The sequence below is a fragment of the Carassius gibelio genome, chromosome A3 (assembly GCF_023724105.1).
Source record: "Carassius gibelio isolate Cgi1373 ecotype wild population from Czech Republic chromosome A3, carGib1.2-hapl.c, whole genome shotgun sequence".
Lineage (NCBI taxonomy): Eukaryota > Metazoa > Chordata > Actinopteri > Cypriniformes > Cyprinidae > Carassius > Carassius gibelio.
The window spans coordinates 32307380-32323363 of NC_068373.1; the positions used below are offsets into that span (position 1 = coordinate 32307380).

Here is a 15984-nt window from a genome sequence, read left to right on the forward strand (position 1 = left end):
AATTGGCAGATTAGCGTATCATCCCAGCCCTAGTTACTACAGTCAAAACAATGAAACTCTTCAAGAGCGCACAATAACTGATATTTAAAACTGTTAAAAGAAAAGGCTCAAAATATTGCACACATATAATACACAACAATATCTCTTCCTTTGGTGTTTTGAACATTTCTATGAGTAATGCTACATGCTGTGACTCTGTGTTGCTTCAAGTGCATCATTCTGCACTGGTTGTGTTTACGTGCTGCACGCTGTATAGGAGCCATACCCTTTCGTATTATAATACATTAGCACAATGAAAGATTCTTGTTCTGTCCCATCTACCACATGTTGCTGCCTTCATTACTGTGCTATAAATTTAAAAGAAATGTATTTTACACACACATACATTATACACACACACACACATATATATAGACGGTTTCAACGGCAACAACATAAACAAACGTTACTGCGCATGCGCGCTTTTGTGGACCTAACCTAACCGGTAGACTTCCAAATAGAATCAATAACAACAGCCAAGTCCCTCTAGAGTAGATATTTTTTGATAAACAAAATATGTTTGCTGCGTGGATCAGGCGGACTTAATGAAAATGCTAATTCATCCTTTGCCAGCAGGAGATGTTTTAAAGCATAGACATAAAGTGCGAGAAATAGAGGTTTCCTCAGTAACAGCTGTAAACAAAGCAGAGCTACGCTCACACGCTGCTTTATCAGGCATATAACATGCACGTCTTTCTTCAGAAATACAGCGATATAAAAACACCTGTGCCTCGTTTTGATATTTAAACATATAAATGTTAGGAATTTTTAAACGTGCAGTACGTAACGTTACTCATGTTTATTCAACAAAGCCTTTTTGAAAATCGATCAGTTTTAAAATTGTGGCGAGTCTCCAAAAATAAAATAAATGTATGGGAAACACATCCCGCAGCACAGCCACCTGAGCCCAACTTCAGTCTACTCATCACCTTGCCTTTAACTGCGTTTGTAGATGGCAAGCAGCCAGACCGATACAACACAGACCGGAAGTTAACTTAGGTCCAGGCGCGTGCATCCGATGAAACTGTCTAATATATATATATATCAGTTTGAGACCAAAGGTTTGGACACACCTTCTCATTTAAAGAGTTTTCTTTATTTTCATGACTATGAAAATTGTAGATTCACACTGAAGGCATCAAAACTATGAATTAACACTTGTGGAATTATATATGGAATTATATACATAACAAAATAGTGTGAAACAACTGAAAATATGTCATATTCTTGGTTCTTCAAAGTATCCACCTTTTGCTTTGATTACTGCTTTGCACACTCTTGGCGTTCTCTTGATGAGCTTCAAGAGGTATTCACCTGAAATGGTCTTCCAACAGTCTTGAAGGAGTTCCCCGAGAGATGCTTAGCTCTTGTTGGCCCTTTTGCCTTCTGTCTGCGGTCCAACTCACCCCTAAACCATCTCGACTGTGTTCAGGTCCGGTGACTGTGGAGGCCAGGTCATCTGGAGCAGCACCCCATCACTCTCCTTCTTGGCCAAATAGCCCTTGATGCCTTCAGTGTGACTCTACAATTATCATAGTCATGAAAATAAAGAAAACTCTTTGAATGAGAAGGTGTGTCCAAACTTTTGGTCTTTACTGTAAAATATATATTTTACAGTTATATATATATATATATATATATATATATATATATATATATATATATATATATATATATATAAATATAAATATATATAAATATAAATATATATATAGACACACACACACACACTTTTGCACATCCTGTCATACCAGTGACTGGGTGTTACTGCAATAGACTTTGCAGCATTATGGTTAACGATTAATCGATTATTTGATTGTTAATTTAAACGACGATCGATCATGGAAATGATTGAAAATTGACATCCCTACACAGAAGTATAGAAAATTCTACATTGATTTAAACATTTTTTTTGCAAAAAACGACACTGATATCGGATCAGAATTACTGTCTCTTCTCATAGTGACAGCCAATCACATTAGTTTTCTGGTATTGCATGCACTCGATTGGCTTGCGTCTGCGCTAGGGTATTTGCATAGGATGTTCTGACTGGAGGACGGCTGCATTGGCGCTTGAGAAGTCTTCAACTTCTATTTAGAATTAATTTCTAGAATTAATTTCACCATCCTTGACGTCACTTCATTTAAAAGTAAACGAGAGGCGTTGACGCCCCGTGTGATGGGGCGTTATATGTCTGGATACCGCTGCACAAATCTTTCAACAACGAGAAATGTAGTTCCAGCACGGCCTTACATCCAGGACAGCAGAATGGTCAGGATGACCTGAAACACATAACCAACTGAAATCAATTTAAAAGTATTTAGTCTTGCCTGAGTGATGCTGAAACAACCAGGTTTAGTTTTTCACCCAGGAGAAACTGCTTCCTGTGGAACAGTCTCCATGAAGAATGATCTCTTGATCCTGGATCCTTGCTGCCATCCACGCAGAGATGATTTGGAGGATATGTGTTTGTGTCTAAGGGTAATGAATCAATGTTACAAGAATACTGATAGCAGCACTATTGATCCTGTAACTTATGTAAATGTTTTCAGTACCGAACAAGTCAGGAACCAAATTAGTACCAGTTCTTGAAACCCATCTCTACTTGTAATAGTTGTCTTATTGCTGCTGCCCAGACTGTCTCTTCCCCTGATGATAAATATATGTGTTCATTTTACAGCAATAAATAATACATTTAAATTACTAGGTGGTAACAAATATATTTCCTTATAAGGAACTCACTGAATCATGGACTCAACTGGTGGTTGTCAGGCCCTAAGAAAGTGAACAATTTGTTTACTTTTTGTGAAACGAAAGTATCAGATCAATTTGAGAATTAAACTAGCATTAAAAAGCATGCATGTGAAAAACACCATTAACACCAATAATGAACAGATGACAGAATTTACAAGCCTGCCACTTGAGGGAGAAAAGGGGAAATTATGAATCCCACATAACGTTAATTTACACTAAACATGATTTCGACAGCCTCGGTCTAATTAACGTTAAACTTTATATTAAACGTTATATCGGTTTATATTCAAGTTCACAGCATGGATAGCATGAGCATCATCAAGCTCGAGCAGCAGGTAAGTTATTCAAACAAACTAATTAACGTTACTACGGTTAAAAATTTAATTATTAGAAAGTTAATACTGTATAGTTTATAGTGATAAATTACAAATAATTTAAAACAGGTAAGGTTATATTCGATTGTAACAGTTACCGTTAAGTTACCTTAGACCACCTCTGAGACTGCTTTTGAGCTAATTAACCAAACAGAGCATTTCTTTATTAAATTGAAAGAGAAAACCTACAAAAATACAAAACACTACTCCTCTTTGATGGCATTTAACGTTATATCAGTTAAAATCTATGAATAAAAGTAGATTTATAGGACTTACCTTTCCTCCGTGTCCGTCCGCTGGAAGTTGACCGTTACAAAATGACGGGCACGCGCACGTCGCGCACTTCACTCAGAAAGTGACGTGCGCTGCTAGTTTAAGGTTTAAATGTTAATTTGTCCCGTACTCTCTTTCATTAACAAACATTATCACCATTTGCTAAGTAAATTGTTTATTTTATTGTTCTTAAACTGATGGCATATATATATATATATATATATATATATATATATATATATATATATATATATATATATATATATATATATATAATTATTTTAACATGCTTGATTAATTTATTTGTATATTTCCCAAAGAATATGCTGTTCAAATGGTATCTTAATAATAATAATACATCTAGTGCAATAATATTAAAAGTTATCTGAAGACCAGTTGACCACGTCGCTACAACGTCCCCAATGGGACTAACTAGCGGCGTCTTTTGAGTACGTGCCCATGTAGTAGGTTGAAAAATATATATGTTAAAATTAAAGAGGAAAAAAACACCCCCCTTTAAAATTTTGTACTGTTCATAAATTATGCCTTCAACATTTGTTTATTGAGGGGTAAAGTCATCGTTACATTCTTTGTTGGGGGTAAAGAAAATGTTGCTGTTATTATTGTTTCCTGTAGAGGGCGTTTAGCGCTGTTTAACTAAGGTACTGCACCGGATGCTTCAGAGTTAATTAAACTTTGCCAGAGCTTACAGCCAGTACTCCTGTCTCACAGCGTTTCATTTATCATTCTACAGGTGAGCAAAAACGATTCTTAAACTGGTCGAAACAGGTGTTAAAAACTGTGTTTCAAACATGTATATGTCGATTTTCGTTAAGACTGTTTTGAGAAAGACTGTTAGTTTTGTTCATATGCATGCAGTAGTAATGAGTCAAATATCAGATCACACACACAAGTGACAAATATCTGAATTTAAAGCGAAATGAGAGAAAATACTCATTTGGGAAGAGTTTAGGAATGTTCCTAAAGTGTTTTATATGTTGATTGTAATTGGATTATAAAGTTTAAGCAAGTTAAATGTACATTTGCTACTGGAGTTATCTCGAGCCAAAATGGCAGTGCATGTATTTGTGAACTAGAGGCAAAATGGCGTCTTGCATGTAAAACATGAGGTTACTGTGAAGCTAAATGTCAGATTCATTTATGTGACAGTGTGAAAATGGAATTAGTGTTCATGAGTATGTGAAAACATGTGAAAACAGTAGCAGGTTAATGTATTGTGATTGATTATAATGTGTTGCAGAACAACTCAATATAGACAGAAGTAATTTAGGAAAAAGTCTTTATTGAAAAGTTATTTTCTTTAATGGAATGTGTTACAAAGAAACAAGTAATTGTTCTGAAAAATTAAATCTGTGAATGTTGTGAATACATTGAGAACTAAGAAAAATGAGAGAGTTAATTAAACTTTGCCAGAGCTTACAGCCAGTACTCCTGTCTCACAGCGTTTCATTTATCATTCTACAGAACCGGCAGAAGTGGTTAATTCACCTCACCCATTCAGGCTCCTCAGCCCTGACGTGGGTAACAATTTGGGGGCTCGTCCGGGATCAGCGCCACCTGGTGGTCGAGTGCTGATCATCAAAGAACCACAGTGGTTAAACATCTTTCATCCCAGACCAGCGAGTTGAACGGCAGACACCCGCAGTCCAGTCATGGCTACTCTTCGAGAACTACGGTGGGAGATCGAGAAGCAGCTCCACCTGCTGGTCAGCTCTTCGAACTGCAAAGCACTCTACAAGGTAGCCCTGTGTTGCGCGGAGGAGGGAGAAAAGGGGGTCCCAGACGGGGATGCAACAGAAGTGGAACTCTACGACGTCATCGTTGATTTCATGCGAGGAGAACAACTGCAGAGTCTAGAGGACCAAGGAATGGCCCGTTTGCTGACCCTTCATGACCTCGTTCGTGAGTTGACTGCTACAGAACAAGATTCTGCTTTGGATGTCGCAGAAATTGAAGAGACTGTGGGACTGGTATCGCAACCTGCATCGACATCAGCGGCTGCAAGGGTGCAGGTAGCACAAACTACAGGTCTGACATCACATTCAAGAGCTGAACAAACTGTTCCACTGCCTAGAGTGTCTGAACAAATGACTGGTCTGATCAAATTCTCTGATGTTGCATCATATTTGCCACGTAGAGAGTTCAAAATTTACGGTGGGCAAATTTCTGATTCAAATTCAGACTTGAGTTTCAACAGCATTTGTAAGCAAATTGATGAAGGTATAGCAGAAAATTTCTCAGAGTCAGAAGTTATTCGAACAGTGTTAAAGGTTATCAAACCTGGTACCTTCAAAGAGATGCTTATTACAAAAGACAGCCTTACTGTAGCTGAGTTGAAAAGGTTCCTTAGAGCTCACCTCAGGGACAAAAGTAGTACTGAATTATTTCAGGAGCTGAGCAATGCAAAACAACAGGACAAAGAATCCCCTCAACAGTTTATGTATAGGTTAATGGGGCTTAAGCAGAGGGTGTTGTTTGCTTCAGAACAAACAGAATCTGAGTTTCAGTATGACCGTAAACTGGTCCAAGGTGTTTTTCTACACTCACTGTATCAGGGTCTGAATGAAAAATACACATTTGTCCGGAGGGACATTAAAGCAGCAATAGGTACACAGGAAATCTCAGATGATCAGATCCTAGAACTGATTACACAGTCTGTTAGTGAGGAAACTGAAAGACAAAAACGAATAGGTCACATCTACAAATCCAAAGTCACAATTGCAAGTGTGACACAGCAGGAGGATGGGAAGGGGCAATGTTCTTCACTGAATCATGCCGAAGTTAGAGCCAATCGTGATGCCATTCATGAACTTTCTGTACAAGTATCTGCGTTGACGAAGAATCTAGAGAAAGTTGTCATGTCAATGGGCCCTAGTGTTCAACAGCAAACCCAAACCGTCGCTGCAAGTGCACAACAACAAGTAAAATCAGAGGCAAAGGGTAAATGCCAACAGTGTATATCCCAAAATGTTGAAGTATGTACTCACTGTTTCTTCTGTGGTCAAGCAGGACACCGAGCTGTGGGCTGTCTCATGAAAAGTCGGGCGTTAAAAGAGAGGAGGTCACTGGGGAGGGACCACCAGTGACCGGAGAAGATCTCGTGTCCCAACCTTCTTTCCATGCACCCAGAGGTGAGCAACCTGTAACACAGAACACATCCAACAGAGCAAAGGAAATTGGAGGGAAACGTGTCGCACAGCTGATTGGCAGTCGCTGCATGATAAATTGCCATTTAAATGGTGTCCCGACTCAAATGCTTTTGGACAGTGGAGCTCAGATCAGTATGGCTGGACAGATGTGGCTAAAGAAGAACCTCCCAAACATCGAAATCCAACCACTAGAATCTCTATTAGCAGATAGCCAGCTACACGTCACTGCAGCAAATGGGACAGCTGTACCCTTTGATGGGTGGGTTGAGGTTTTATTAGAGATCACAAGTGGCAAACAAAACAAAATCGCCATCCAAGTGCCCCTTTTGGTGAGTCGAAAATGCATGGACTGTCCGCTGCTTGGGTTCAATGTAATTGAGGAGATCATAAGGGAGAATTATGACTGTGCAAATAACATGAGCCTAATTGATCTGCTGTCTGAAGCTTTGCAGATGCAAAAAGGTGCCACTGAAACCTTGGTGTCCACAGTGAACTCTAACCTCCTCCAAGAATGTACTGCCAGCTGTATAGTAAAGACTGGGAAGTCAGGAGCCACTATCCCCTGTGGTCAGGTCATAGAGGTAAAATGCAGAGTAAGAACAGGTCACAAGGGTGGGACCATGATGTTCGAACCAGCGTCAGAAAGTTTCATCCCCGAAGGGTTGGAGTTATTTCCTGCTGTTGTAAATGTGCCTCCTGGTGCCTCAAAGACAGTGAAAATTCCAGTTCAAAATTCAACAAACCATAACATTTACCTACCTCAGAGACTTGTCTTAGGTAATATCGAACCCATCAGCGAAATTAGACCAGTTTGCTCTTCCTCCAGCATTTCACATCCAGATCAACAGATCAATGGTGCGCTTTTGTGTTCATCCCAGCTCACGTCAGCGGACAATGTCTGTAAAAGGGAACATCATGAGAGGAGAGTTGGAGAAAAATGGCACCCACCTGTTGATCTTGAACACCTCAATAAACAGGAACAAGATATTGTGAGGAAAATGTTGTTTGAGGAGTCAGATGTGTTTGCTCAGGATGAGGGAGACATAGGGTGTATTCCCAATCTGCAGTTGAAAATCAGATGATACACCAGTCCAGAGGTGTTATAATTCCATCCCAAAACCCCTTTATAAGGAGGTCAAAGACTATGTGCAAAATCTGTTGAACAGAGGTTGGATCAAAAAGTCATCCTCATCATATTCGTCACCAGTGGTATGTGTTCGGAAAAAAGACAGTAGCTTGCGCTTGTGTGTCGATTTTCGAGCTCTTAACCGCAAGACCATCCCTGATCGTCATCCCCTCCCCAGGATTCAAGATCTGTTTGACAGCCTTGGGGGAAATTCATGGTTTTCCATTCTGGATCAGGGAAGCGCATACCATCAGGGATTTGTGAGTGAGGACTCTAGACATGTCACTGCCTTTAACACTCCTTGGGGACTATACGAGTGGGTGCGTATTCCCTTTGGGTTAACAAACGCCCCAGCTGCATTTCAGCGATGCATGGAAGGAGTGTTGGAGGGTATTAGAGATGAGTGCTGCGCACCCTATTTAGATGATGTACTATGTTACTCAAAATCCTTCAGCGACCATGTTGACCATCTTCGAAATGTTTTTAGTAAGATGAGAGAGCATGGAATTAAGCTTCGACCAAAAAAATGTGAGCTATTTAGAAGTCAAGTGCGATACATTGGTCGCTTGGTGTCCGGAGATGGAATCCAGATAGACCCAGCAGACTTGGAGGCTGTCAAGGCCCTGAAAAATAAGGAACCCCGCACAGTGGGAGAAGTGCGGACGCTGCTGGGATTCCTGAGTTATTACAGGTCTTACATCCAAGACTTCTCGAGATTGGCCAAGCCACTCTTTGAGCTTCTCCTCACGCCACCTGGAACAAGAGAGAGTACGCAAAACCCCCAAGTTCCCAATCGTCGTGGTGCAAGAAGAAAGAATGAAAAAGGGCAGCTTAACTCGAGAACCCCAATCGTTTGGACTGCAGAACATCAGGATGCTGTTTCCAAATTTGTCGATATGTTGACAAGCCCGCCTGTGCTAGCTTACCCAGATTGTGACCTGCCCTTTGTATTACACACCGATGCTTCGAATGAAGGGTTAGGGGCTGTGCTTTATCAGCAACAGGGCAATAAACTCCGCGTCATTGGGTATGGGTCCCGCACATTAACCCCAGCTGAAAAGAACTACCACCTACACTCGGGTAAACTGGAATTTTTGGCACTCAAATGGGCCATCTGTGATAAGTTTAGAGACTATCTCTACTATGCTCCAACATTCACAGTTTACACCGATAACAATCCGCTGACCTATATCCTCAGCACAGCAAGGTTGAATGCAGTAGGGCAGCGCTGGGTGGGTGAGTTAGCGGACTTTCACTTTGACATCCGATACCGACCTGGTAAAGCCAATGTCGATGCCGATACACTGTCCAGACAGCCCCTGAAACTGATTGAAGTCATGGGTGAACACACAGAAACCTTATCACCTGAAACTGTGTCCGCTGTTTGGCAGGGTAGTAAAGCTGTGGCCGACAGTGATGTTCCGTGGGTTGCCGCCCTAGAGCTCAATATCCCAGGGGAAGATGTAATATGCACTGAGGGCAGCATCTCCACAGTCACCCCTGAAAACATCAAAGCTGCACAACGAGATGATCCAGCGATATGTGAGATAATCATGTTGAAAGAACAGGGCTGGACACCAAACGAAAAAGACAAGAATAATATGAAAAAAGAAACAAGGCGACTTCTCTTTGAATGGACCAAATTGGAGCTAGAGGACGGGATCTTGTACCGTAAGACAGGACAGACCAGACAATTAGTTCTCCCTCCGCGGTTTAAAACCACAGTACTTAGACAGTTGCACAATGAAATGGGACATGTAGGAGTGGAGAAAGTGCTCCATCTTGCTCGTGAACGCTTCTATTGGCCCTCAATGAGGAAGGAGATTGAGGAGTATGTAACAACTAAGTGTGCTTGCATAAAACAAAAGCATCCACATGTCCACCAACGAGCACCCATGGGATCCATTACATCTAGTTCCCCATTTGAGCTGGTGAGTGTGGACTACTTGCATCTTGAGCCAAGCAAGGGTGGTTGTGAGTATATTCTTCTGCTGGTAGACCACTTCACCCGCTTCGCGCAGGCGTATCCTACAAGAAACAAGTCCGGTAAGACAGCAGCAGAAAAGATTTTCCAGGACTTCATTCCTCGCTTTGGGTATCCCGAAAAACTCCACCACGACCAGGGTAGAGAGTTTGAGAATCATCTGTTTCAGAGGTTACAACAGTTGTCAGGAATAGCCCATTCCAGAACCACACCATATCATCCTCAGTGTAACCCTGTGGAGAGGTTAAATCGGACAATTCTGCAAATGCTCAGGACTCTGGAGGAGGAAAAAAAAAAGGAATGGAAGGACTACTTGCCTCACATTGTGCATGCTTATAATTGTACCAGGCATGAAGCAACCGGCTACTCTCCATTCTTCCTTTTGTACGGCCGATCACCCCGATTGCCTGTCGACTTGCTGTTTAACCTGGAAAACAAGACAGAGGGTTCTAATCAACAAACTTTTGCACGGAAATGGGAAGACAGAATGAGGCAAGCATATCAGATCGCGAAAGAGAACAGTCAAAAGTCTTCAGCAAAGGGCAAGAAATACTATGACCGAGCGGTAAGAGGTGTCATTCTTCAACCAGGAGACCGGGTGTTGGTAAGAAACCTTTCGGAAAGAGGTGGCCCGGGAAAGTTACGTGCATACTGGGAAAAGGATGTACATCGTGTCCTAGAGCGTATCGGTGATAGCCCAGTATACAAGATACAATCCGAGACAGGTTCCAAGACCCTTCGAGTGCTTCATCGCAACCTCTTGCTCGCTGTCAATGATTTACCTTTGGAAGATCCCATTGCTGGAGCTAAGGAGACAAGGAAAGAAAAACACAGGAAACAAGTGAGAAATCAGCTGGAGAATGAGTCAGACTCAGATGCCTCAGATGAGGAGGAACATACTTACCGGTATAACCTTCGTACGAACATACCTTGCTATAGATTTGTGACAGTTCCACCAACAGATAGTGAACTTGAAACTCAAACAACCCAAAACCATTCTTACCTCCGTCCAACGGCAACAGAATTTTATCCTGACGAAAGAGTTGATTCACCAAGGAACCAGGGTCAGGAGTTGGAACAAATTCTTGAGTCGCCATCTGTTCCTGGAAAAAATCAAAGGTCTGTGATGCCAGATGGGGAGAGGCGAAGGAATGAAGGAGAAACAATCAGAGTTGCAGAAAATGAAATGGAAAGGGGAACTACAGTGTTGGAGGAAGGAAATGTGAGAAGGACACAAAGAGTGGGAAAACCAAGAGAAATGTTCACATATGACACTCTGGGTGTTCCATCTTACCAACCCTGGAGATCAGAGGTACACTCACTACAACTCACACAACCATATATATCTCAAAATGGGACACATTACTTTCAGTATATGGCCACCAACCCTTGTTGCCATTGTTGTCATAAGGTGTACTGAAGTAGTGATTCAAAGAAGAGAATGAAAGCAAATAACACATTTTCAGAGGTTATTCAGATGTCAGGAGTCATCTAAAAAAAAAAAACAGGGGAGAGTGTAGTAGGTTGAAAAATATATATGTTAAAATTAAAGAGGAAAAAAACACCCCCCTTTAAAATTTTGTACTGTTCATAAATTATGCCTTCAACATTTGTTTATTGAGGGGTAAAGTCATCGTTACATTCTTTGTTGGGGGTAAAGAAAATGTTGCTGTTATTATTGTTTCCTGTAGAGGGCGTTTAGCGCTGTTTAACTAAGGTACTGCACCGGATGCTTCAGAGTTAATTAAACTTTGCCAGAGCTTACAGCCAGTACTCCTGTCTCACAGCGTTTCATTTATCATTCTACAGGTGAGCAAAAACGATTCTTAAACTGGTCGAAACAGGTGTTAAAAACTGTGTTTCAAACATGTATATGTCGATTTTCGTTAAGACTGTTTTGAGAAAGACTGTTAGTTTTGTTCATATGCATGCAGTAGTAATGAGTCAAATATCAGATCACACACACAAGTGACAAATATCTGAATTTAAAGCGAAATGAGAGAAAATACTCATTTGGGAAGAGTTTAGGAATGTTCCTAAAGTGTTTTATATGTTGATTGTAATTGGATTATAAAGTTTAAGCAAGTTAAATGTACATTTGCTACTGGAGTTATCTCGAGCCAAAATGGCAGTGCATGTATTTGTGAACTAGAGGCAAAATGGCGTCTTGCATGTAAAACATGAGGTTACTGTGAAGCTAAATGTCAGATTCATTTATGTGACAGTGTGAAAATGGAATTAGTGTTCATGAGTATGTGAAAACATGTGAAAACAGTAGCAGGTTAATGTATTGTGATTGATTATAATGTGTTGCAGAACAACTCAATATAGACAGAAGTAATTTAGGAAAAAGTCTTTATTGAAAAGTTATTTTCTTTAATGGAATGTGTTACAAAGAAACAAGTAATTGTTCTGAAAAATTAAATCTGTGAATGTTGTGAATACATTGAGAACTAAGAAAAATGAGAGAGTTAATTAAACTTTGCCAGAGCTTACAGCCAGTACTCCTGTCTCACAGCGTTTCATTTATCATTCTACAGAACCGGCAGAAGTGGTTAATTCACCTCACCCATTCAGGCTCCTCAGCCCTGACGTGGGTAACACCCACACCCCAGATAGCAAATGACATGTGGCCCAGTTCTGGCCCACATCTCCCATATTCTTCTGGCCCACATACCGCGCGGAAAGACGGCGATGACTCAACCTGAGTCTGGCTGACATATGTCAGCCACAACTGAACCAGATCTGGGCCACATCTCAGAAATGGTGAGGGTGACATCTGGGCCAGATCTGGCCCAGTTTTGTCTGACAGAAGTCAGCCGCAACTGTACCAGATCCATGCCGCATCTCACAAATGGCATGGGCGACACCTGGCCCAGATGTCAACCACGCCATTTCTGAGATGTGGCCCAGATCCGTCCCAGTTGTGGCTGACTTCTGGGTTACATATGGCCCATATTTACCCTTTCTAGACACAAAAGAATATGTAATTCATCCAGAATAAAGAAAACACTCATGTAGTCTAAACTGCTTTATTAAAATATTAAAATTAGATAAATAAATATACATACATGAATACAACTGCATGTATAGATATAAAACAAATACATTTACATTGTTACAAAATAAAAAATACAGATAAATATTTATAAATATAGTTAAATACACATTAACATTACATTTACATTTAGCAGACACTTTTATCCAAAGCAACTTACAAATGAGGACAATGGAAGCAATCAAAATCAACAAAAGAGCAATGATATACAGGTGCTGGTCATATAATTAGAATAACATCAAAAAGTTGATTTATTTCACTAATTCCATTCAAAAAGTGAAACTTGTATATTATATTTATTCATTACACACAGACTGATATATTTCAAATGTTTATTTCTTTTAATTTTGACGTTTTTAACTGACAGCTAAGGAAAATCCCAAATTCAGACGCGGCAGAGAGGAGTGAGTATGAGAAACATTCAGATACACAGGCTGATTCAGTCTTCTGAATTGGGAGTAGCGAACATGCATTATAAACTTCTTTCAAATTAGAATCTGTTGGGGAGATAAAATGTGCAAGATAACGTATATGTACTAATAAAACATCAAACAAAAAACGTCAAACAAAAAATATGTATCTTTTACTCTCCAGTACTGAAAGCAGAACTGATAAGGGAGCCCTTGATACTGTGACACAGCTCTTTCAAATTAACATTACCTTTTTTGCAGTGGCGGTAGTTTGTATGTCCATCTATAGTTGCCATCATCTAAGGTCTTTTGAGTACTGGTATCATCTGAAGTCCTCACAAGTCCTGCAAGTCCTGTGCTGTGCAGTTTCTAATAACCTTGGGATGGACATTTGCAGAAACAGGAAGGCAAAGGGAGAAAGATTAGCATAGCTGCTGTTCATATCATTTCAGGCAATGTGCACTTTTTACTATTTCATCCATGGAGTACATTGAGTACTATTTTTAATCTAGTAGGTTTAAACTGAAATAATTTTTCTAGATCCCTTAATAAACATATTATTTGTTGTCTGTTTTTGGGGAACAGACACAGTCTCTATAGAATGGACTGCATATGCCAGAGTAACATTTAATACATTTTAATAAAATTTAAATGGGAGGAACATCATAACTGTAATTTACACAACCATTCAAGAGTTTGGGGTCTGTAAGATATTTTATGCCTTTATAAAAAATCTCTTATGCTCACCACGGCTCCATTTATTGAATCGAATTACAGTAAAATAGTAACACTGTGACTATTACAATTCAAAACAACTCTTTTCTATGTGAATATTATGTTAAAATGTCATTTATTCCTTTGATCAAAGCTGAATTTTCAGCATCATTCCTCCAGTCTTCAGTGTCACATCTTCAGAAATCATTCTAATATGATGATTTACTGCTCAAGAAACATTTCTGATTATGATCAATGTAAAAATACAGACGTGCTGAAATTCGTTGTTACATAGACTCCAAACATTTGAATGTTAGTGTTACACGCATCAAATTGTTCAAAATCATCGGTTTCAAATAAATGCAGGTCTTTTGAACTTTGTATTCATATGTGAATCCTGAAAATTAAGGGTTTCCACAAAAAAAATGAAGCAGCACAACTGTTTCAACGCTGATAATTAGTTTCTTGAGCAGCAAATCAGCATTTCTGAGGGATCCATGTGACACTGAAGACTGGAGGAATGATGCTGAAAATACAGCTGCACATCACAGGAATAAATTAGTTTATATATTCACATAGAAAACAGCTATTTTAAATTGTAATAATATTTCACAATATTACTCTTTTTACATATTTTAATCAAATAATTACTACAGAGGTGAGCAGAAGATAATTATTACACATTGTATCAACTTCAAGCTTTTGAACACTAGTGTACTGTATATTTGAGGTTTGACTTACTGTACTGGTCTTGTGGTCAATAGCATCTTGGAGATGTTGTCTTACAGTAGGTTCACTGCGACTCTGCTGGATGCAGCAGGCCATCAGCACTGAAGAATCTAGGAACAAAACAAGCAATTTGACACAGAGCCAACGATATTTAGTCTGCAGTTCCAGGTTTATTAGATGGAAACAAGCTAGAGCAGGTGAAATGCAAAAAATAAATAAATAAAATAACAAATTCATTGCGATATATGTTGTGAAAAAAATGCATATTAGGTTACTTAACCTTTTCAGCGCTTCCTACATCTCTGTCAGCAGCTCCCTTCAGAAATATTGAAATCTTGGACACTCCCTTCTGTTGTAGAAGGATTATTTTATTATTCTTGAAATCGCAGAACAGTTTTATGTTTACCATAAAAGATCAAAACTACTTTAGTTTTCTGCCAATTTTCGCGCTCCTTGATAACGTGACGTCATCGATAAACAGTAAAGTGTAAATGTTAAGGTTAAATAAATTAAGCAATTTCCAATCATCCATTGAAAGATTACCAACAAAACAGTCAAAAGCTATCATCTAAAGATGAAGATTTGATTAAAAGCCCAAACTTTCATAAATAAGAGAACAACAGAGTTATCATACCTGACGATACGTCGTCTGAAAACGGTAGAAATGCTAACGGACTTTTTCGAAGACATTAAACCATTCCTATAAAGTAAATAAACAACAGAAGCGAGTCAAATACAAGTAAGAGAAGTGTCAACAACAGTTATAAGTAATATTTGTGTGATTTTATGGACTTAACTCACCTGAAAACAGTGAAATCAGCGAGAAACGGGGTGTTTCCTCGTGACATTTGCAGTGTTGCGCTCCGTTTCCATGGCAACTCCATCCGGTCCGCGCGCACGCCCATGAAAGCACGTCACGAATTAAAAGTCACACGCTTACGTTAAATAAATAAACATATGAATAAACATATGCCCCTTATTTTTTTTCTGTAAGAGGGGGCGCGGCCATTTGTAGATTTAATGTGTCTGGCTCTCGGTGTCATTCCAGCTATATTAGCTGTACAAACAGCTTGTTTTGCTGTTTACTGTTGCAAACTGCTGTATCTTACCATGTTATTTTTAATGTATTGTCTTAATTATGAACGTACTGGTTTGTAGTGCAAACAGTTTTACCGTTTACGGCACTTTGTTCTTCTTGTTATTTCCCTATAACCATGACCATAAATCTCACACATTCACATACAATTGCTTGGTGGATAGAATTAGATCACTACATAATTCAAAATGTCATTCAATCATGATATTTCTAATTTAAAATTCATTTTGTAGTTCTATAGCCCAGTGCAAAATGCC

At 39.4% G+C, this 15984-nt stretch overlaps 1 long non-coding RNA gene across 1 annotated transcript; it reads right to left on the reverse strand.

The window, feature by feature from the left end:
* Window positions 1-12807: 12807 nt before the first annotated feature.
* Window positions 12808-15823, reverse strand: LOC127956531 (uncharacterized). The gene is made up of 6 exons (XR_008153582.1): window positions 15433-15823; window positions 15266-15331; window positions 14912-14980; window positions 14644-14741; window positions 13439-13565; window positions 12808-13275 (listed from the first exon to the last, which is right to left on the reverse strand). It is a non-coding gene; the product is annotated as an uncharacterized LOC127956531 (long non-coding RNA).
* Between the last annotated feature and the right edge of the window lie 161 nt (window positions 15824-15984).